Here is a 2,186-nt window from a genome sequence, read left to right as displayed (position 1 = left end):
ATGTCATTAAAGACATGAAGCCTTTTTACACAAGAAAGAAAAGAAATACAAAACAAGCAAAAACATTACTACAAAAATCAGAACTTCTGCACTCAAAAGGTTGATCTCAAGAGGAAGACTGTATGATAGTTCGACATTTTTATACTTGACATGTTCAAGATTCCTTCACAAGTGTGCTTGAACATGCGAAGCATTATAAAACATCACCATTAATTAAATAGATTAGTGAACAAGGTTGCATAAAAATTATAATAATGTAACATAATAATTATTCCTATTTGCAGTAGCCTGCCGAGTTAAGATAGGTGTTTGATGGACCATGTCACAACACACATTACTGCACTAAGCCCTAATTGGCAGGACAAAAACACACTACTCCATACTCGATATTACAATAATTCATCCATTAGCTCTACATTATACTTCCCTTCATATCATCCAAATTGGACATTATTTTCCTCCCTAAACTGCGCTTTCCTAGCATTCTTCCAACAATATCACAGTCTTCAACTTCTAATTTCCTGCATCCACTAGTTCTGCCTTTGCTGAACTTCTCCCAAAGCTCCGTCTGTTTTCTTCCATCTAGGGCTTGGGTGTTTGTAATTGTGTTCGGTATATGTATGTATAGGGGTTAGATGGAAGAAGGGACAATTAAGTCTCAATCTCACCTCAATAAAAGTCGTTAAATGAATAAATAGTCATTTTCTCTTCCACTCTAACCATGCATAGAACTTCCATCATCTGCTCTCCTAATTTTTTCCATTTTCCTCCACACCCATATCTCCAATTGTATGCTTCCCCTCCTGTCTCATGAACAAATTTCTAAGCCATATTGAACTACACTCTAAATTTGAGTTTACAATGACCTTTTCTTTATATCCTTACTTATTGTGTGTGTCATCTTTTTCCCATCTCTTTTTACATGCTTCTTTACCAGATCCAATTCTTCTTTCATTGTCTTTATTACTTTTCCCACCTTCTTCAACATTTGCTAATTAGGTGGATTGCTTCACCTGTTCCAGTTTGTGTACCCTGACTTGCTTATCTCTTCCTCCTTACTCATTTAGAATCTCATTGACTTCTTAATAATCACATAATTTTCATCCAATACTTATCACACTGATTCTGCCATGTGCTAACTATTGATTGCAACCCTTTTGCTGACCCAAACTAATGCTCGATCATCAAACCCATCTGATTTGAATAGCTCTCCATTTACTTTAAGTCCTGCCTCCAGCCTATGCTCCCTTGCCATTTCCTCCACATACTTATTGAGAAGAGCAGAAGGTATTGGGCATCCTTAGTATTGTCCTTCTTCCCTACCAAGCCAAGCCCCTAAAAACTCTTTTTACTTGTCCCTTCTGAGACATGTACTGGTCCCGAATAAGTCCTCTCTCTCTCTCTAGTCAATTGCTCTCTTCCACAAAATGTTCATAAATTGTGCCCATTTCACCCTGTTGAAAGCCTCGACATCAACGAAGCTTACAATTGCATCCCGGCTGTACTCTTTATGTTTCCTTCTACTGGTGACCTCATTTCTATAGCATCATGCATACCCATCATCTTTCTAAATTCAAAGTGGTCATTGCCCAAGTACTCATTTGCCCTCTTTTCCATCCTTTCGTTGATGATGCTAAGCAACATGTTCGTTACATGTGAAATCAAACTCATAGTCCTCTCATACTGCTGCTTTTCCCTGTATTAATACTGATCTCAAAGTCTTCCAGCTCAATTCCTCCAACATAAATGCTTCAAATAAGCCAGTAAACACTTTTCCCTATATTGATAAACCCTCGAGTTCTTCTGAAGGGGCATTATTTATTATCACAGTCTTATTTGATTAATTTTCCTTTTTAATGACTCTTCTGTCTCATGTTATAAAGTATTTCTGGTCCAATGTTATCGTTTTAAGCCTCCACGTAAATCATTTATTCCTTGAAAATTTGACAGCCAACAATCAGAATGCACTCAATTTTTATTTACTGCAACTTCCAATGGGGACCTACAACCTACAGCCCACCTTCATCAGTTGCCACTGCTCTTTGAACGGATTTCTATTGAATTTCATTGGCTGCGGAGATTTTGAGAATGCCACCAAAACTTGCCGACTATCCCCTTTAAATGTCAAAAAATTGCACTGGTCATAAAAATTTGAGCACAAAAACTTGGCATAAAAACTAGAGCTC

Source organism: Hetaerina americana, unplaced genomic scaffold (genome assembly GCF_022747635.1).
Source record: "Hetaerina americana unplaced genomic scaffold, ioHetAmer1.1.p SCAF_2, whole genome shotgun sequence".
Lineage (NCBI taxonomy): Eukaryota > Metazoa > Arthropoda > Insecta > Odonata > Calopterygidae > Hetaerina > Hetaerina americana.
This window is presented reverse-complemented; position numbering follows the sequence as displayed.